At 40.2% G+C, this 21870-nt stretch overlaps 1 protein-coding gene across 7 annotated transcripts in view; it reads left to right on the plus strand.

The window, feature by feature from the left end:
- Window positions 1-21870, plus strand: part of EPB41L1 (erythrocyte membrane protein band 4.1 like 1) — a 109097-nt gene that overhangs the window by 11992 nt on the left and 75235 nt on the right. The gene's annotated exons all lie outside the window — the stretch shown is intronic.

Raw genomic sequence — 21870 nt, forward strand, 5'->3', positions numbered from 1 at the left:
AACATCATCTTAGCTAATGTTGTAAGGGGAACATCAACTATTTTAGCTGTCTCACCAATGAGGTCCCTGCCAACCGAATTAAACCCTATCTCAACTTCAATGAGTTCCCTTCCTCTATTATTATTATTTCTATTATTATTCTTTATAAAGCGTTGACAGAGTACACAGCACTGTACACTGAGGGGATCATGACTCAAACATATTACATGAAATGACATGAAACAGAAGGTAACGATCCTCTACCCATGGTAAACAAAATACTTGGCAACTTGGCTTGTCCGGCTTTTTTATACATGGCCCTAAGCATGATGGGATGTTAACTGCTTCATTAACTCGGGGACCAAAGCTTTGTTACTGTGTATTGTGCTGAGAATATTTATGTTCCTGTGTAACAAATGTGAATTTAATAGATGTTTCATATTCAGTAACTACATTCTTAGGGGCAGCGACTTGCTGTTGAGTCATTCTTTCCTTGAGGATGCATAGAGTTCAAATGCAAGTTACATTCCATCTGAGGAAACTTACTGTAATGGCATGTGGTATATGTATGTGATAGTTGTGTGTGAAACTTTATTATTAGTGTACTGTATTTACATGCTTACACTCAAATACAGACTAGCATTATAAAACCAACAGAGGAACAGACAGCAAAATGTATGCAAATATATTTGTATATTACAAGCAAAATGGTCTTTTTACTTTATCTCGTTCTAGTTTTGTGGTGTCAGATGATACTTAGGGGTCTATTTAACAAACTGCTATAGCTCATAAATCTGGAGAAAACACCAAGGGGTATATTTACTAAACTGCGGGTTTGGAAAAGTGGAGATGTTGCCTATAGCAACCAATCAGATTCTAGCTGTCATTTTGTAGAATGTACTAAATAAATGATAACTAGAGGCCTGATTCATTAATGATCTTGGGCCTGATTCATTAAGGATCTTAACTTAGAAAACTTCTTATTTCAGTCGCCTGGACAAAACCATGTTACAATTCAAGGGGTGCAAATTAGTATTCTGTTTTGCACATTAGTTAAATACTGGCTGTTTTTTCATGTAGCACACAAATATCAACTTTAAATGTCAGTGTACAAACAAGCTATCAAGTATTTGTGAGCTACATGAAAAAACAGTCAGTATTTAACTTATGTGCAAAACAAAATACTAATTTGCACCCCTTGAATTGTAACATGGTTTTGTCCAGGAGACTGAAATAAGAAGTTTCTTAAGTTAAGATCCCTAATGAATCAGGCCCTAGAATCTGATTGGTTGCTATAGGCAACATCTCCACTCTTCAAACTCGCAGTTTACTAAATTTACAACCAGGGGGTAAATGTATCATAGTTCGGTTTTTGCATCCCGCGCGAGATGACAGCTAAAATTTAAAGCGGCGTAAAGGCAAGTTTCCCTTTACAAGGCAGCGCCGCTTTAACTTTTAGCTGTCATCTCGCCGATCTCGCGCGGGATGCAAAAACCGGACTATGATATATTTACCCCCAGGTCTTCAATTTATGACAGTGTTAACACAGGAGAAACTGGACATTTTTCCTGCATTTACCTACTTTTCATTTGTTACTGCAGTTCCCATAGAACTGTATTTATCAAGCATTACTTTTCAGGATGGTGTTAGACTACCTTTTCCTATGGGGTCCAGAGAAGCAATGGTATACTGTAGTATATTGGAAATACTGTATATTGTTATGTTGTGTGGATTTATAGTGCTATGTGAAGGAAAGCAGTACACTATCTGTGAATTAAAGAAACTATTCCATTTGCTTTTTATAAATCATAAAGCCTTTCATTTTCCTATCTCTGACCAAGAGAGAGAGGTTACTTATATTCTTTTCTTTCTCTTTAGATCGTTAAAATAAAACAATAATTCATAGCATGTGCCGTCCACATGCTCTGCATAACTTTGGGATGTTTTCTTATTAAAGTTAACGTTGGGTAAAACTTTTCATTGTCTTCTGAGATGCAAACTGTTGTTAAGGATTTTATTAGCAGTGGATGCGCATTAATGCTAACATCACTAGTTCTAGCAATTGAATTGGACTTTTAGTGTCCACCTAGACTTTTGTATAGGAAAAAAGTTGGTCAAGAAAATGATAAGTGTCAAATGCATAAAAATTTGTAAAAAGATGAGAATTGGAGTTTGCATGGATAATTTGTGACCAGGAAAATTGCTAATTGAATTGCCCCAATATGTCCTAAATGTCTAATTGTCTTCGTGTCTGGATATACAAAGATATAACAGAAATTGACTCTATGCAGAATAGTTTTAAAGGCAGTCCAATGTGTTAAATACATGACTTAGACAAACAGCCCCACTTAATACTCTACCCATCTAAGTTATTATTAAAGACCAAGGGGTATATTTACTAAACTGCGGGGTTGATAAAGGGGGAGATGTTGCCTATAGCAACCAATCAGATTCTAGTTATCATTTTGTGGAATGTACTAAATAAATGATAGGTAGAATCTGATTGGTTGCTATAGGCAACATCTCCTCTTTTTCAAAATCGCAGCTTAGTAAATATACCCCCAATACATTCAAGACATTCAAGTGACACACCATACATTCACATAGGACCAGAGACAAGTTGTTTACAGAGCCCATATAAATACAAATAAATAGCTATATATAATTAGGGCCATCTGATTCTGTTTCTAATTTGATAGTATGTTCATGGTACGTGGATGAGAAAATATTGTGTATTGTGTATTGTGTACATCTACGTGTGGTCTCTGTTTTCAAAGTTGTAATTATTGAAACTAAAAAGCCTCAGATAGATTTGAACACTATTGATTTCCTAAATGTCACGTAATACTTGGCTCACACAAGTGGAGTGAAGGTGTGTTCTTGTTACCTTCTGGCAAAAATGTTGCTGGACAACATCACTTTCAATCAATAGAAACAACTAATACTTGATAAACATGGATTTGGCATGGACATACAGTTAAAGGCATGCAAGCAATGTTATTATTGATTTTAAGGTAAAGGGAAGGGAATAAAGAAGGGAAGGGTGACATAAGGGAAAGGTACAAGGGGGCACGCACAGCATATTCAAATTAGACAATTAAAGTACAAACAGACTCTCAAATTTCAACGGCAGCCAATAACATCAATGCCATTGTCAGTGCAGTGAGTGTACACATACACATACAGTAGCAGTATACATATCATAAGAGACAAAGGTTAAAATGTAAATTATTAAACACTGTCGCTTGACATTAGTCTCCGACCTCTGTGCTACAGACACGCCAGTTATACCATGTTACTTGTGCGGATGGCGCTGAGGTCGGGTACTCCTGCCCTGCAGTTTGCGTTTCCGAACTTCTGGGGACTTTTATTTTAGATATTGGCGAAGGGGTAGGTTCCTTCAACTGCTGGGTTATAATGGCAATGAGGGTATGCCCGCCAACATATAAAGATTGTAAGCCTGCGGGCAAGGCCTTCTTACCTCTCTGTCTGTCTGTATTACCCAGTATTGTTTTATTACTGTGTTTGTTCCCGATTGTAAAGCGCTACGGAATTTGCTGGCGCTATATCAATAATTGATGATGATTATGATGTAATGGGAAAGTAACAGGGAATGATGAAGAGATGTCTCAAGACTGCTACATTTTATTATCATCTAAAGGAGACAGGGCTTCAGGAACTGTAAATAAGAGCTACATAGACACAGAAGTGTGTGTGCCGCTGCTGTGCACATTTTTATTAATGTCAGGAAGATGTCAGACACTTGCCGACCTCTTTTATTTCACACTGAAAGCTGAAAATGCAATTTTTATTGTGTCAGTAAAGTTACTGATGGTGAAAAGTGTCTCCAATTCCAGGTGCCGTGATTTTTAATAAATTGCAATTACTGTTGCTGAAACTCTCAACCTCCCCCCAACCCCCCTCCCTTTTCCTTCAGATAAAGATTATATAAAAATAAATCCACTGATGGTTTGTAACCCTGCAGGTAAGCTATATTATGCAGGGCTTCCAAGTGTCCCAGTTTTCTCAGGAATGTTATCGCTTCTGGTTCTGGAAATCTTCCAGTTATAATTTGTATTTTCTAGAATTTGAATTCTTAATGTACTCAGGAGTTTCTCTGTCTGAAACAGTAGCCCCCCACCCAAGACATACATACATGGCAGTCTGTCTGCCCTCTCCCCAACCCAGCGTGCTAAATTTACCCATAATCTGCCATGTTCAGGCTCCAAGGCTAGATTTGCGGAAAGGGTGGCATAGTCCCCAGATATATTAGGGGCAGTATAGTCGGGGCGACAGGCTTCCCCTCCTTCTCACTTGTGGCACAAATGCCTGCCAGCATAAAAAGTCCAGGGTAATTACTAATAGAATACTGTTTTTTCTCTTACACTGGTGGGATGAGGTGCAGGTTTTGGCCCTGTAGTTCTCTACTTCTCTGGGTGCCTCTGATTGGCTGGGTGCCCTGGTAATCCCAGCTGTGAGTGGGGTGACCGGGCACAGCAAAATTGCCCTGAGGCAAAGAAATGATATACGTGCCTGCCAGGGTTCCCAGTCTGTCCTCGCTAGACATATCTTTCTCCCTACCTCACCTGGTCAGTTTCCTTCCCAACTAAATCTCTCTAGATTAATTGTGCAGTACATAAAATATGCTGAATTTAAATCCTCATAGAAACTAATATTTGAACCCTCATAGTTAAGATGACTGACTCTAATAACCTTTACCTTACACATTCACACTGACTTCCACTATTAACGTTGTTCTCTTTTTGTGTTAAAAGAACTTTGCATTCCTTTGCTATGTGCTGTGTTTAGACTTGGAGAGAGCCAGTTGATACCCTTAGGTTAGCCATATCAAGCTTGAAAGACAAAAATGTCAAATCAAGCGAGTAAAACTCAGTGAGGTCCACGTTGATTCTAAGGGGGGAATTCAATTGACCGCGTTACTCGTGAGAGTAACGCACGCGGCCCGCTCACTATTACGGTACGGTAATTTGAACGCAGATTTCTGCTCACGGCTCTCAGAGCTGCAAGAAAAAATCAACAGTAAAATTACCGTAGTAATGTCAATAGTGCGCGGGCCACGTTACTCTCACGAGTAACGCGGTCAATTGATTTCCCCCATAAAGGGGCAAGAAATACTAAATTACTTAAGGGGTTAACATGTTACTTTATTTTTTTTTACATTTTTGTATTGGCTAAGAGGCCTATCACAATGGAATCATCATCATCATCACCATTTATTTATATAGCGCCACTAATTCCGCAGCGCTGTACAGAGAACTCACTCACATCAGTCCCTGCCCCATTGGAGCTTACAGTCTAAATTCCCTAACACACACACAGAGACAGACAGAGAGAGAGAGACTAAGGTCAATTTTGATAGCAGCCAATTAACCTACCAGTATGTTTTTGGAGTGTGGGAGGAAACCGGAGCACCCGGAGGAAACCCACGCAAACACGGGGAGAACATACAAACTCCTCACAGATAAGGTCATAGTCAGGAATTGAACTCATGACCCCAGGGCTGTAAGGCAGAAGTGCTAACCACTACGCGGAGTTTACCACACAAGACAGCTTAATAGACTACCTTACCCTAAATGGGCTCTAGTAACCGATTGCCTTTGTGTGCCGTCCTGATCAGTCAATTACTCCTCTGCCAGTGGGGGCCGACGCCGATGTTTTCCCGCTTTTGGCAGGTATACAGGGTAAAAAGCTGTGCGGGGTCTTGGAGATCTGATCACGTTCATGATCTTAGACCAGCCCAAGAGGAACAGTAACCCCTCATCAGTACTGTCCTGCAGAAGGACCACTAGCTTACAGCTGATCTCCCCCTTTTAACCCTGGTCCATTTCCCATGGTGGTATGCATTCTGCAGGGCAGATTTTAAATAAAGCTTCCTTGCTGGATTGGGTACCTGCATAGTGGTGGGAATCTTCCCAGTCTCCCCAGTCCCCATGGACCTCGAGGTGTGTGGCTTCGGTTTGTGGTGGAGAAAAAAGGGAATCTAGTCTGTCCTACTGAACCTATCTGGTGGCATTTAAGAATATGTAAAACAACACATTTCAATGTACATAATCACAGTTTCACAATACATGACAATTAATATGTTACTGGCTGAAAGAGGGTGCCAAGCGGAGATACCCTTTATTTGTGATGCCCGGCATCCTGCTCTCGCCACACCCCAGAGAAAGTATAGGACTGGTACTTAAAGTCTTATTCAGTGCATGGCATGTGATACTTTCATTACAATGCTAACATCACCTGAATCTGCTTGTCTCACTATGGGTGACGAAAAAATTCAGGGGATGAATGTGCTTGAATTCCACTGTAATTTATAATAAAGTATATTTTATTATAAAGAAACCTAACAGCTCTCTTATTATTTAAACAATATATATGTATTTCCCTGATACCCTGGATCAGGGACTTCTTCCACAGTCTGAGCTTTTTGTATAGACTCTAAGGGGTAAATGTATCAAGCTGAGAGTTTTCCGGCGGGTTTGAAAAGCCAATCAGATTCTAGCTATCATTTATTTAGTACATTCTACAAACTGATAGGTAGAATCTGATTGGTTGCTATAGGCTATAGGCAACATCTCCAATTTTCAAACCCGCCGTTAAACTCACAGGTTGATACATTTACCCCTAAGTCTGAAACTATTTCAGAATAAACAAGATAGATACTATACCCGTTAGTTATTTGGGTGCCACTTCAACCTCTGTACATTATACATAGTAAAACCATTTTTGGTTTTGGGTTCAATATATTTATGGTGCTGCAGTTCATTCTCACATGTAACAACTCCACTTCTCCAGTGCCAATGGGACTTAGGAAATGGTAATGTCTGCAGAGACCAATAGGAGTTCAAAGTGGAAGGACACCTACCAGACAGCTAGATGGGAGGAAGGGAAATCTCCTTATTGTCTGAAGTGCTCCTCAAAGTGTCTGTGACCCTGAAAGTGGTGGAGACCATCTATTTTTTTATACAACTATAATCCTGTATAATCTGTTTCCTCCCTCTTAGTTGCATACTGTCATCAGTGGTTAGCACTTCTGCCTCACAGCGCTGGGGTCATGAGTTTGAATCCTGACCATGGCCTTATCTAAGTTGAGTTTGTATGTTCTCCCCGTGTTTGCGTGGGTTTCCTCCAGGTGCTCTGGTTTCTTCCCACACTCTAAAAACATACTGGTAGATTAATTGGCTGCTAAGGGACTTTAGTCTCTCTCTGTCTGTGTGTCTGTTAGGGAATTTACACTGTAAGCCCCAATGGGGCAGGGACTGATGTGAGTTCTCTGTACAGCGCTGCGGAATTAGTGGTGCTATATAAATAGCTGCTGCTGACAGGGCTGCCATCAGGGGGGTACGGGGAGTACTGTTGTGAGGGGCCCGTAGTGACTGGACCCCACGGGCTGCGACATGTGGAGCAGGCAGCTGCTGTCCAAAACATGAAGCTGGCATCCTTTTCTTTTTTGTGCTTTTTATTTTGAGAACTTGTAAATGTTTCCTGTCACCAGGGCGGGATGTGATAGAGCCGGCAGCGGTGTTCTTGTCTGATGTCCGGCTTATGTCTCTTTACATTTGTCTCTGGTCCTTCCAATGCGGAGCTCGAGCAGTGACGTCAGCGTCATCCCGTGGCACTGCCTGTAACAGTGTGCTGACAGCTGATGTTCCTGTCTCGGCTGCCGCGCTGAGTAGAAGGTGACACAGGGGGTTCCTACACTATGCACATATGTAAATGTAACAAAAATAATATCAATTGAGGGGACTATGTGTGGCGTGATATCAACTGGGGGTACTATGTGTGGCATAATGTGAATTGGGGGCAATACTGTGCGGCATAATATGTACTGGGGGTACTATATGTGGCATAATATGAACTGGGGGTACTACTGTGTGGTGTGATATCAACTGGGAGTACTATGTGTGGCATAATATCAACTGTGGGCACTACTGTGCGGCATAACATGAATTGGGGAACTAATGTGTGGCATAATATGAATTGGGGGCAATACTGTGTGACATAATATCAACTGGGAGTACTATGTGTGGCATAATATGAACTGGGAGTACTATGTGTGGCATAATATCAACTGGGGGTACTATGTGTGGCATAATGTGAATTGGGGGCAATACTATGCGGCATAATATGAACTGGGGGTACTATATGTGGCATAATATGAACTGGGGTACTATATGTGGCATAATATGAACTGGGGATACTACTGTGTGGCGTGATATCAACTAGGAGTACTATGTGTTGCATCATATCAACTGGGACTACTATGTGTGGCATAATATGAACTGTGGGCACTACTGTGCGGCATAACATGAATTGGGGAACTAATGTGTGGCATAATATGAATTGGGGGCAATACTGTGTGACATAATATGATCTGGGGTACTATATGTGGCATAATATGAACTTGGGGTAATATGTGTATGATAATATGATCTGGGGGTACTATGTGTATGATAATATGATCTGGGGGTACTATGTGTAGCATAATATGATCTGGGGGTAATATGTGTAGCATAATATGATCTGGGGGTACTATGTGTGGCTTAATATGGCGTCAATGTAATATATCCCACACTATACATCGGGAAGGGGGGGGCCCTGCCTCTTTCGTTTGTACTTGGCCCCGCAATTTCTGATGGCAGCCCTGGCTGCTGATGATGATGATAGCACAGAAAAAAACATAGGTCATGTGCTGAAGTCCATATATATATATATCAAACATCAGCTTTGCCTTTCATCATTTAGTTAAGGAAAGCAAAGATGTCATTAGTTACAGTAGTCTTGCACACTATGTTATTACATAAGTACTACCTTGACCTGTTGCTGCCAATATTGCAAGATTCCATCAGAATGTTACAGTGCATGAAGATATAGGTACAATACATCAATTGTCGTCAGTGGGAGCTTGCACACACCTTCGGAAAGCCTTGTTTTCATTGAAAATGCATTAGCATTTTCACCTACTCAGTCCTTTTTATTTGCATATTTCAGAATGTGTTTCCAGGTTTCTATTGAACTCTGTTTCCACTTTTTTCAGCTACTATATATATTCTGTGACTGTTATTTTTTTTCTCTATCTCGTCTAACGTCAATCGAAGTCAAGGTCGTATTCTGTTCTTGAGCATTTTTGTGCAGCTGATTTATCAAACCTGTAGAATATAAATATGCAGAATACACAGGCTTTTGTCAGGGCTAGACTTACTGTGCTTCCATACTAAGGAAGTGGGCTAATGATGATGGATTGGATCATCAACTGCAAAGTTAACAAAATGATCACAAAATATACCAAGTTGTGAGTCTTCATCATTCCCAATGAGACCCAAAGATGTTGTAGAACTGTTATAGTTATTTTGTAGGAGACTTGAGAATCTTTTGCTGGCGGATGTTGGTCAGGGAAGGCCGGTAGGGGAGACTGAAGGGAAAATCATAGCCATAAATAGGGAGGTAGCCAAGAACTCTAAACCAAATTGGGCACTCGTATATGCCAGGGAAGTCAGAGCTGGGTGACTTTCCTTACATAGCCAGAAGTCAGTACGCGGGTAGTCAAAGAGAAAGGCAAGACCGTAAGATATAGGTACAATAATTTGACAGTTTTTTCAATGGACCGCCAGGCGTTTAGACCCCCAGAATGCAGGGGCCACACACTGGAAGTGGGCGGTAGGCTGATCGGAGCATGCTCCAGACAAATTCATAAGATACATGTTCTTTAAGATAAGAATTCAGATAAACAGCTAATGCTGTGGCTCTTCAGATGGCAAGAAAATCCCAAGACTCAAGATCAGGTTTGGTGGAATCTGTGTGCATTTTTCCTTCCTCCATATCCCTATAGTGCTTCTTTCTGTTTGCCAGTGTTTGTGCTAGTCTGCGAATGTCAGGGAATCATATTACTCCAAAAACATACTAGTAGGTTAATTGGCTGCTATTAAATTGACCTCTCTCGTGGTCTGTGTCTGTGTGTATGTTAGGAAATTTAGACTGTAAGCTCCAATGGGGCAGGGACTGATGTGAGTGAGTTCTCTGTACAGCGCTGTGCAATTAGCGGCGCTATATAAATAGATGATGATGATGATGAAGGTTATTTATTAGCTTTAAGGAAATGGGAAACATAGATCCATGGTCACTGTGGCAGCAGACTATTGCAGGGGGTTACCACTAACAATAACAATGTTGTTGCCTGCGATAACCCCACCGGCGTTAAGTATTTGTTTTGCATCAAGGATCCTATTTAAGTATTACGGCAGTACCGAGGTGGGTATGGTAGACATAATATTATTTAGGGGCAGTGGAACTGGAAACTCAAACCGGGCTTTCAGATCCATGGATGTGACGGGCCCCAGCAGAGCAGAACAGAGACCTACAGAGAGATAAGTATTTCTTACCGCTCTGTATAGTTTTCATCATCACAGTTGAGCATCGCTCATCTGTCATGGCAATAAAATAATACTAAATCGTTGCAATTTAAAAAAATTACACTTATCATCGTGATATGTGTAAATTTAATAAATTAGTCTTTTGCTAGTATAATCCATTCACCCCTAGAGATTAAGCAGAGGTTTGGTTGCGAGAGTAGCAGTCTGTGTTCAGGAGAGACATTAAAGCCACATCGCCAAATAATGTTTTAATATAATAATGGCAGTTATGCTGTGGAACATGGAACTAGTTCATTTTGGGGGTGAAATTCAATAGTTTTCATGTTAAGAATGTAAGATATAATGAGAAATATGCGTAAACATCCTAGGGGCCCCTTCTTACTACCCTGACCCCTTCCTAACCACTCCTCCCCCAACAGCTTACCCATTATAAACATTGGAATTTTTGACTAAAGCTTGGTACACACCTATGCAATCTTCCTTCAGATACAATTTCTCTAGCGATTTCACCAGCGACTGAAAGTCCCGATAAGCATACCGATTCATGTGTACACACCTACACGATTTACCTTCACATCTGTGATCCTCATCTCTCATAACCATCTGCTGAAAAGATTGTGAGTCTGTACACACTACAGATATCTGCCTAGACTGCTGATAGTCAGTGCATACACACTTCCACATTTACCCAACATCGTTCCATTGTTGATCGTGAGTTTTAGAAGTTTACAAAAACATATCAACAGATGCGATGTGTTTTGGTACGATAAAACCTGATCGTGAGAGCGTGCACACTCTTGCAATATCTGCACAAACGGTGGTGAATCTTGTGATCTGCAAGATAATTACATAGATTTGTACCCAGCTTAAATACTGGGGATTCCACAGCTCTGGTCCGACAAAAAGCAGCATGGAGGGGTTTCTAAATTTTACCTGAAGCAGAGGACAGCAATTTATGTTGCTTTAATTAAGAGTCGGACCTTGGTTTATTTATTTTATACCTACTTCAGATAGATACACATTCAAATTTGTTATAGAAATAATACACACAAAACTTCCACTCATATTGATTAAAACTAGGGGTTATCTGAGCTATTTTCTAAGTAGAGCAGGCTTTTTTTTAAAGTTTATATGCAGATTTACACCAATAAAACATTTTATTACATAAGGCCTTCTATATCAGTTAACAAGCTAGTGTGGGGGGCCTGGGTTTCTGGTGTAGTAGGTTCAGTTCCAAGTTACTAATTACTCTGTAACATCAAACACAGTAATTAGTTTCAGCCCGTTGCTGCTCTGATCTGCTAAGAAGCTGAATTCTGTATTCATGGAAAAATGACTATGTTGTAATCCACTGAAGCCTTAGATTACTATATATCTGACAAAATAGAACATATCATAGTTCTTGATTTCCAACAAAACGATATTTAGTGTAGTTATCTACATAGTTACTGTTACAATATAGCCCATATGGCTTAGATTTAAAAAACTGTATTGGATTCCAACTTTGAATGACTGGAGCCTGTAGTCAAAGAGTACCCATGAAAAAGGACAGTCCCAGATGCCACTAGGCAGATGTGCCCTTGTTGTATCTCTCTGTGGTGACCCAACCTGTCCAGAGCCCTTGCTCAGTGCCGTAGCTAGACATTTTAGTGCCCTGGGCGAGACAGGGCACCGGCGCCCCCCATCTAAGTTGGGAGTGACAATTGCCGAGTGGGCGTTGCCAACCTACTGTGGGGGCGTGGCTAGTGCTTTACAAGTTCTAGACCGCAACGAAACCCCCTCCCTCCCCATTCTTCACATTCTGGCTTTGTAAGGATCTTTATGTAATGAGCCTCCATAGAATCAAAGTACCTTAAATGCAGCTACCACATGCTAGCTGTATAAAAAATGAATTGGTTATTGAAATAAAACTCACCAGAGCTGTAACTTAGAATTCTAGCACCTGGGGCGAGAAAGGCAAATGCCGCCCCCCTAGCCCTCAATTTTAACCAATGTACCTAAAATATTCCTAAATTCCGCCCCCCTTTAGCGTTGCGCCCTGGGTGGTTGCCCCTGTCACAGCCCTAGTTACGGCCATGCCCTTGCTAAAGACTAAAAGGTAGGGAACTTGGATACCTCAGTGTGGTTTGGATAGTAAGACTGGTAAAACTAAAACAAATTAATTTTGGCATAACTGCCCACCACAGCCTTATCTGTAAAACAATGTATTGCACTAACCAATTTCATTAAAGCCCATGGTAACATACAAGCAGACTTGCCGGTGACATGACTTGCACAATAATGCAAAGATCCAAACATTTGTAGTAGTTACTGCCTGATCTCCTTGATAAACAATGGTGTGACGTTATTTTGTAAAATTCTTGCCAGTAGAATAAACCACATACTGCTATCATTAATTCATAACTGTCGAGTAGGTTTTGTCCCAGGAAGACAAGCGAGGACAATACTCGGAGAACCATCGATCTCATCCAAAGAATCAATCAATTCAAATCAATACATTCCAAAAAGCATCTTTACTTTTATCCCTGGACTCCGAAAATACTTCTAACCTGATCTTGTGGTCCCTTATTTTGTCTATCTTTGGTACATTTGAAATAGGCAGAGATTATGTAAAAGGTATTAAGGCCTTGTGCACAAACTTTTTGACCAGATTGGTAATAAATGGTTCCGTCTCCGATCTTGTCCAAAAATGAAATGTCACTAGACAAGTATCGCTTCTGTCACCTCTCATATTTACACTTGTAATAGAGGGAAAGGGGGGTGTTGGGGGCTATAATTTTTTTACTCTTTCTCATACTTCTCTCCCAAACCTATATAAAGTGTTAAATCTGTATTCGGCTATCTCTGGATATATACCATATTTCCCCATGTATAAGACGCACCTTTTTCCCCAAAATTTTGGGTCTAAAAACTGGGTGCGTCTTATACAGGGGTAGTAGCGCGTAGAGGACGGTAAGCGACTTTCCAGCATCAGGATCAGAACGGACAGAAGGAAAGAAGACTTTACCAGACAGAGGAAGCATCTGACAGGGCAGAATTATCAATAGGGTTACAACTCCCGTCTCCACTCTGTACCCGCTGCACAATTACTCTGTGAAAAAATTAAGGATAATGTTTTATCCTCAATTTTTTCACATGATTTATACAGGTGCGTCTTATACAGTGGAGCGTCTTATACATGGGGAAATACGGGTACTTTCCTACTCTCCTGGAATGTCTGGGAGACTGAAGCCTCCATCCTGGATCCTACTAACTTCATCATTGAGCGGTGAGAGGTGGAGCTTGAAAACGTGATTTGCATCATTGTGCGTGATGCCGCAAACTGAACCATCGCACAGCAGGAGATGGTGACGATAGTGGTTGTGTGGAGAGGTTTTCAATGCTGGCAAGTATGTCTAGATATACAATAATTTACTCTAAATCGGAAGCTCTCCCACTACATATTTTAGATAAAGATAATTATTATCCCCTGTGAGAGAAGAGTGAATAATGGAATCTGAATGCAAACAAAAGATAGATACCTGAGGCTAAGATAACGGTTAGAACAATATTTTATATCATACTCTTATTCAAATGTGCTGTAGAGACGATGAACTTATGACCGATAATGTCCCTTGTTGGAGTTCAGTGTTGTCAGACATGTGCTGGTTCCTATGTAATGACTGTATGTATTGTAATGAGAATCATGCTTGAAGGGAAGAACTTTGGTTATGAAGGGCCTGAATAATGAACCACTTGTCCACCTCAAAGATGCTCTATGTATAAGCCATATTAGTTTGAATAAGTTAGCATTATAGAAAGTTCAGGGTTATATTTATGTAATCTCTGGATAGGGCTCTTAATATGATGTTTAGAATAGTCAACAGTTGTTCTGTGTCCGGGGAAATGTATTTCTGAACAGGCATTAAAAGTCAAACCATTTGTAATCGTAGGATTTATGTATTCACGGGCACAAGTTCACAATATTGTACCAATGCATGCTTTGTTCACTGTAGAAATTGATTGTAACCAATAAAGATTGGATAAGAGTCCGCCAATGAGCTATATAAACTCCTAGTTGTATGTCTATTCCTGTATGAACTAGACATCTGTGTATACACGCAATAAAGTAGCATTTGCTTTTCATCTGACTCTGCGCCTAGAGGTATTATTATCTATATCACCCCGAACTATCATTTTAATTGGCGAATGAGGAAAACAAAAATTATTGGGGATTTATATTACAATCAATTATTCTTCCTAATACAAGGAAAATTGACCCACTCTCATTTCTGAAGTTCAAAAGGATATGCATACATGGAGCAGGTGCATTATTATACTGGTTTGACTGTATTGATGCTGTTAAAATGAACTCCCCTGTAGTCTGTATTTGTTCCAGACAACTCCAGTTCAAGTCCAACGTGGACATTCTTGAACAAATTAAGAGTTCTATAAACAAGTTTACAGGGATGAATAAATCTCCCAGAGTGAAATTCTCCATCCTGATTAGTTCAGCTGGTGAGGGTAGCAGAGGACTTCCAGATATTACTGTGCATCTCATCAAGGTAAACTTGTGAACTGGTTTCACCCCCCATCCTCTTCTAGCTGATTCCAAATAAAACATCTAGCGCCAAAGTTATTTCTTTAGCTTACATTTTATATGTTCCCAAACTTACCAGGGGGTATATTTACTAAACTTCGGGTTTGAAAAAGTGGAGATGTTGCCTATAGCAACCAATCAGATTATAGCTGTCACTTTGTAGAATGCACTAACTAAATGACAGCTAGAATATGATTGGTTGCTATAGGCAACATCTCCACTTTCTTCAAACCCTCAGTTTAGTAAATATACCTCCAGGTCTGTTGCTGAAATCGAAGAAGCTACTAAAAATGTTTCTCGATCTCTATGGTTGTATCCAGCTAGGAAATTTAAATTCACAACAATACCTTCACCAAAAATTCCAATATGGGGCATCCCTGACTTTCCCCCTGGTTCCCCCCTCCCTTCTATATAATCACCCTTGGAGGAAGATAAGCAGAGGACCTAAATGAATATATGACTTAATTGTTGGGTAAAATTGGAGATCCTTAAGCTGGGTCAACACTACACGGTTTTCGTCCAATAATCGGCTAAATCAGCCGACATACGACCGCTCGTTCAAAAGTCGGGTCAGTGTGTACAGTGACACGATGGTCGAAAGTTTGCCCAAATGGACGATTGTCGCCTCATTTGGTTGGTTGTACCGTTTAATATTTGTGTTCCAATCTCGTTTCCGTTGTGTAGTGTGTATAAACTTCCGACGGATGTGTACGAAATTGCAATCATTGCTCACGACAACATGGTTGTAAAAAGTCGCTAAAGGGACGTCCGCTCGTCCCTTTATCGTCCTAAACAAGGCTAGTGTGTATTCAGTCCATGGACCGAGCGATCGGAACATCGATCGCATGTAAAATCGCTCGGCATAAAAAGTTGGTGGAAAATTCTGTAGTGTGTACCTAGCTTTAGATTCTCTTCCAGAGAGATCATGTTGATCCAATGAGTTAGTATTTATGCGGTTACATTTACTCCTACAGGCTTTGCCAAATGAACAAATGTTTAGACATCTTTCTCCATTGAATGTATGTGTTATTATAATCCCAGCAGGAAGGTATCATTTCTGTATTTTATGATATGCTCTGAACTATTGCTGAAACACAAACCTGATTGGCAAAGGGACTTAGGACCCACCACAGATGAAGATATGTAGAGTAGAATTAGCAGTAAAGGAGCCAAGGCTTCCATATCAAACTTAATAGTAAATTCATATACAATACATATACATGTTGTACCTTGTTCCCACAAAACTACATAAAATCATCATCATTATCACCATTTATTTATATAGCGCCACTAATTCCGTAGCGCTGTGCAGAGAACTCACTCACATCAGTCCCTGCCCCATTGGAGCTTACTGTCTAAGGCAGGGCTCCCTAACAGTTCAGGTTTTCCATATCTCCTTGCTGGAGCACAGGTGTATTCATTACTGACTGACACATTGTACCAGAACCACAGGTGGTCCTAATTATGTCACATGTGATCCGGAAAACCTGCACTGTTAGGGAGCCCTCAGGACTGGGTTTGGGAAACCCTGGTCTAAGGGCCTGATTAATTAAGGATCTTAACTTAAGAAACTTCTTATTTCAGTCTCCTGGACAAAACCATGGTACAATGCAAGGGGTGCAAATTAGTATTCTGTTTTGCACATAAGTTAAATACTGACTGTTTTTTCATGAAGTTTCTTAAGTTAAGATCCTTAATGAATCAGGCCCTAAATTCCCTAACACACACACACAGACAGACACACAGACTAGGGTTAATTTGTTAGCAGCCAATTAACCAGTACTCAACTTCTTTATGCCAGCTGGCCTGTGGGTATAGAAGAGGCTTTATACATACGGTGGAATGTTCTAAGATTTAGAGGGAAATTCATGCAGTGCTTGAAGACTTACCGTACTTGATTCTAAATGTCGACCTTCTCTGTGGTCCGCTTTTGTGTGCCGTCACATCCCTAGTTTCAGGGCACAGTCCAGTAAATCAACCTCTTATATTTTAAATGCATCTAAAATAAAACATCTATAGCTAAATATTGGAAGACCCCATCTCAGTCTCTTCTCCAGCATGTTAATAATAACGTTTGATTTACTGCATTCATTCATAAAATCACATTACTAGGAAAAGCAGATAAATTCACTATATCTGAGAGCCCTGGGTCACGTTTTTTCACCCACTCCTTCTACCCATAATTGTTTTGTTTTCTCTTTATGATAATTCTAACAGGTGATTGTTTCCTATTATATGGATATAAACTGTATACTATATATCACTGAGTATGATATGTAACTTATCCTTTGTTGATATTTGAGTAAAGTACTTCCCCCCTCCCACCTCCTCTTCTTAGTTTCCGTCTTTCCTTCTTGCCCTCCCTTTCCTAAAAAACATTACCCTCTTAAATAAGTTTAAAAGTTTCTTTATTGTTAAAGATTGATTTTTCTTTTTATTGAACACTTTCGTGTTGTTCATTTATATTGTTTATACATATGTGTTGTTCATTTATATTGTTTATATATACGTGTTGTCATTTATATTGTTTATACATAGGTGTCATTTCTAAACGAAACGTCAGGAAGGTGTGATACAGAACGTATTCCAACATACCAATGTCCGGTTAGATATACTTTAGGCCTTCCACAATGACAGATGTTGAGTTGGCCAATCAAAGGAAGACATCATTAGTGAAGAACATAATAGACCTAAGCCATATATTATAGAGTATATAAAGCATTACAGTTAATTGACGCTATTTTTTAATGCTGGATGGGGAAACTACTACATTTTTCTATATATTTTTGACCCTTTATTTAACTGTCGCCCCCTTTTTTAACACTTACTTTCCAGGCGCATATTGGGCATCTCCACATGGCAACTCATTTCACGAGCCTTGATCAGTAAGCACCTCCAGCGTGGCCAATTTTAATCTTCCAGTTCTTCTCCTAGTTTTCACTCATGCTGCTAAATGTAGGTAACAATGGGGATCCCGGGGAGGACACCCTCTAAAAGACTTCATGAACAGGAAGGGGTCAAACTAAAGACACAGTTATTATTAAGATTGACTATTATTTCATCTTCCTATCATCCCTCATAGAGTACTTGCCCCTTCCCTCATTCAGGGCTTTTTGCCCCTTATAAATAAAATATTTTCTGACTTATTGAAAAGTACTGTGTGTTTTACCTTACTGTTATTGGACTCTGGAAATTAAAGGAAAAAACGCTATATATGGACTTTTTTTTATGGCTTTTGTCATTTAAAAAAACATTGGTTTACTTCACTCCAAATTTAGAGCCTTGTTATTCTTGTCATCTAGGATGTGCAATCTGTATGGCATTGAAAATAACGCTGGAATGCCCTCATATTGGCTCTGTCTCCACCTGGTCTAGTGCTTACACAGCTGTATCTGGGTTGTTATACATAGATCATGGCACAATTTAGCCATATCAAGAACAACCTTTTGTCTTTTGCAATCGACGTCTTGCAGCTTTGTGTTATGTCACAATAGATGTGACCCCCGGTGTGTGATTGTTAGGTTATACTGTGCAGAAAGCAGTGCTGTTCAAGCTTGTATCAGAGAGGACAATAGCCTAATATTGTTGCAGATTTCTTAGGTTGTATGACCAATTTTCCTAATATCAGTTCTACAATCACAGTGTGCGATGACTTGTGTGAGAAAGGGGCCTCATGTAGAATTAGACACAAGTCCATTTTATTTCCGTGCAATATGCATTTTCCTATTGAGCATCGCACAACAAATGCATAGGCGTACATCCCTATGCAGGCTCAGACAAATGTTTTAAAAAAACAATAAAAAAAAATAAAATAAAAAGTGTCATCCAGGGCCTGCTGGGACCTATAGTTCACCTGTAAAAAAAAAAGCATGTCAAAATAAACAATGTCAAAAGTACTTTATTAAAGATATAAACACTGTCTTACACCCCCTTCACCAATGTATTTCTTCCCTAAATCTGTGGGGAGTAGGAAGGGGGGTGATCCTCTCCTTTCTTGCTGCTTTGTAATCCAATTGGGAATAAAAAACTCTTCTGCAACTCTGATGACAGGCTCTGAGTCTGTCATTACTAAGCAATGCAGAGCGGCTTTATTCCTTTATTCTGATTGGACAGATCGTGGGAAATTAGCTCTGTATTGGTTAATAGTAGTGAGACCCCCAATAAGTAGAGATGCTCAGGCTCGGTTCCCCGACAACCGAACACACCCGAACTTAGTAGATCCGAGTACCGAGCCGGCTCGGTACTTTTGTGCTTCCTCTGAATTGAAAACGAGGCAAAACGTGATCTTACGTAGTCGGATCTCTGATCTCGCAATTTTTGGATTCTATAAGTACCACCCTCCACGGTGATCCAGCGCCATTTCACAGAGGGACACAGAAGGGGTAGCACAGTTCTTGGTAGACTGTAGAGCAGTTGGGCAGCGTCATAGGTAGAATAGAAAGAGGAGGGGTAGCAGTGTTCTTGAAAGTCTCCAGTGACATTCAATTGCTAATTGTCATTGCTGAAATAGAAATACTAGGGCTGGCAAGCTTGGTCTTCTAAATCTGCAGTCACATTGTACTGTGTTATATAGGTAACACACAAACAGGAGAGCTCCATTGCTCCATTGCTGATTGTCATTACTGAAATACAAATAATAGGTCGGACAGGTTTGGTCTTCTAAATCTGCAGTCTTTGTTTGAAAGTGTATGAAAATAATATTGTGACCACTGAGGTGGTCAAAATTGACTGCAAATGACTTGGAATTAGTGTTATTGAGGTTAATAATAATGTAGGAGGGGAAAAAAGCAAAAAAATTTGATTTTAGCAAAAAAAAAAAAAAAAAGAAAAGAAAAGGGATTTTAGAAAAAAATTGGGATCCAAAACCAAAACACGAAGTTAATCCAGATCCAAAACCAGAACACAGGGGTAAGTGAACATCTCTACCAATACGCTACAATGCTACAATGTAGTTCATTCATTCATTTTATCAATGAACTTAGGTGAGATCTAAATTATTGAACAATAGTGTGTGTAGGGGATCTTTACTTTTGTCACTGTGTTTATTTTACAGTGGTTTTTTTTTATACAGGTGAATTACAGGTCCAACTGGCCTTAGATATCAGGACATGCTGGTGCTTGTATTTGTACAAGTGCCAGCACGCTCTGCCATCCATGGGTATGCGGGTACATGTAGAACTACGACTGTAACAGTTTAGGCATGACATTGCTTGCTGTGACCTGTAGTTCAACAGCAAAAAAATACTTTTATCTTTTTTACACATTTATTACACCACACTCACTGCACCAGGGCTTTGGGAAGAGCCCTAATGCTTCAGCTGTTTTCTTCTGTGGGGGGGGCATTTTTTTTGTAGGCCTGGACCCCACACTGTGGGTTTCCCTGTTAACGTGTCACTAGCCCAGGTCCTTATAGCCTATTGCTGGTAGCTGTTCTTTTCCTCACATCTTTTGTCCTACTGAAATTGCCGCTAGTGCAGGTAGCACTTTGGGGGTGGGGTGTTACACTTTTTTAAATTATTTATGTAGGTAATAAAATACATAAACACACCAGTCATCATCAAGTTGTTGATGACTGGTGTCTCTTTACCACCATATTACCGTTTAGGCCGCTTAAAGAGTACCCGCCTTATCTGTGTGGAGTTTGTATGTTCTCCCCCTGCTTGCGTGGGTTTCTTCCAGGTGCTCCGGTTTCCTCCCACAATCCAAAAACATGCTGATAGGTTAATTGGCTGCTATCAAATTGACCCTAGTCTCTCTTTCTGTGTGTCTGTCTGTATGTATGTGTGTGTTAGGGAATTTAGACTGTAAGCCCCAGTGGGGCAGGGACTGATGTGAGTGCTGTACAGCGCTGTGGATTTAGTGGCGCTATATAGATAGCTGCTGCTGATGATCTTGCTACAAAATAAAGGGCAGCATGGTGGCTTAGTGGTTAGCACTGGGGTCATGAGTTCAGTTCCCGACCATGGCCTTAGCTGTGTGGAGTTTGTATGCTCTCCACCTGTTTGCGTGGGTTTCCTCCAGGTGCTCTGGTTTCCTCCCAAACTCCAAAAACATAATAGTAGGTTAATTGGCTGCTATCAAATTGACCCTAGTCTCTCTGTGTGTCTATATTAGGGAATTTAGACCGTATGCTACAATGGGGCAGGGACTGATGTGAGTTAGTTTTCTGTACAGCGCTGCGGAATTAGTGGCGCTATATAAACAGATGATGATGATGATCATATGCATTTTATGAACTACGCATCTTAAAATACGGGCAGGATTTTTTTTAATGCATTTTATTTCTGCGTTGTTTATATATAATGCCTTATCTCTCTCAAAGTGGGTGGTATATGCTGTTTAGACTATGATAACGCAAATGCTTACTTCTAATACGTACTTACGCATGATAAGTAGATCGTTCTGCTGTGTATGGTTCAGTGTGTACTTTTCATTTTGGTATTTAGCCAGATAGTCATAAAAATAAAGCATGGCTGTATAGGAAATAGTTTGGGTGCACAATGCTACAAACTTACATCTGGGGTAAATGTATCAAGCTGAAAGTTTTCCGGCGGGTTTGAAAAACCAATCAGAGTCTAGTTATCATTTATTTAGTACATTCTACAAAATGATAGCTAGAATCTGATTGGTTGCTATAGGCAACATCTCCACTTTTCAAACCCGCCGGAAAACTCTCAGCTTGATACATCTACCCCCTGATATAATTTCCATGCAGCGTGTGAATGTGCAGATTACAGAAAGTGGTGTGGTCAGACTTACATTATTGGCTTTATATTAGTGCTTAATTGTGTGCATTATGTTTTTGTGCCCATTTCCGGAAGGACAAATCTTACCAGGGAACTGTACTAGGAACGGGTTTATTATTTTGGTGTGTGAAGGTCAGGCTATGTTGTGTTACGTTGTGAGACAAGTTCATGAAGGCGA

This window comes from Mixophyes fleayi, chromosome 6 (assembly GCF_038048845.1).
Source record: "Mixophyes fleayi isolate aMixFle1 chromosome 6, aMixFle1.hap1, whole genome shotgun sequence".
Classification (NCBI taxonomy): Eukaryota; Metazoa; Chordata; class Amphibia; order Anura; family Limnodynastidae; genus Mixophyes; species Mixophyes fleayi.